The sequence below is a fragment of the Mastomys coucha genome, unplaced genomic scaffold (genome assembly GCF_008632895.1).
Source record: "Mastomys coucha isolate ucsf_1 unplaced genomic scaffold, UCSF_Mcou_1 pScaffold6, whole genome shotgun sequence".
NCBI lineage: Eukaryota > Metazoa > Chordata > Mammalia > Rodentia > Muridae > Mastomys > Mastomys coucha.
This window is the reverse complement of record NW_022196912.1, coordinates 40,805,877-40,806,420: the sequence shown is the minus strand read 5'-3', so window position 1 is coordinate 40,806,420 and position 544 is coordinate 40,805,877.

The window sequence follows — 544 nt, the reverse complement described above, 5'->3', positions numbered from 1 at the left end:
GAACCAAACCCATGACTGGACCAGCAATATGTCCCCAACGGTGAAATGATGGCCCTCTAATCATTTCTACCAACAGCTATCTAATTAGATTTGATATCTGTTTAGTTAGAGGGAATTCAAGCCTAGTACTGAAAACTTAACAAAGTACCTATGGCTAGAGGTGGTAGACCTTGAAGGAGAGTCTATTACAGCCATTTTCCTAAATCAGTAGACCTTTTAAAATAATTTATTTTTATTTTATGCTCACTGGTGTTCTGTCTGCATGTGTGTCTGTATGAGGGTATTAGATCTTGGAGTTACAGGCAGCTGTGTGCTGCCAGGTGGGTGCTGGGAACTGAGACCCAGTCCTCTGGAATAGCAGCCAGTGCTCTTAACCACCGAGGAATCATCTCTCTGGCCCTATACTTTCTAAATATGTATCATTAGGCTCACAGGTAAGTGTAGCTCTTGCCTCATTCTTTAAAAAGCATCTTTTTGCAACAGATGGAAACTGTTATTGAGACCCACAGCTGGTCCAAATGCAGAGAATAAATGACTGGGCAGT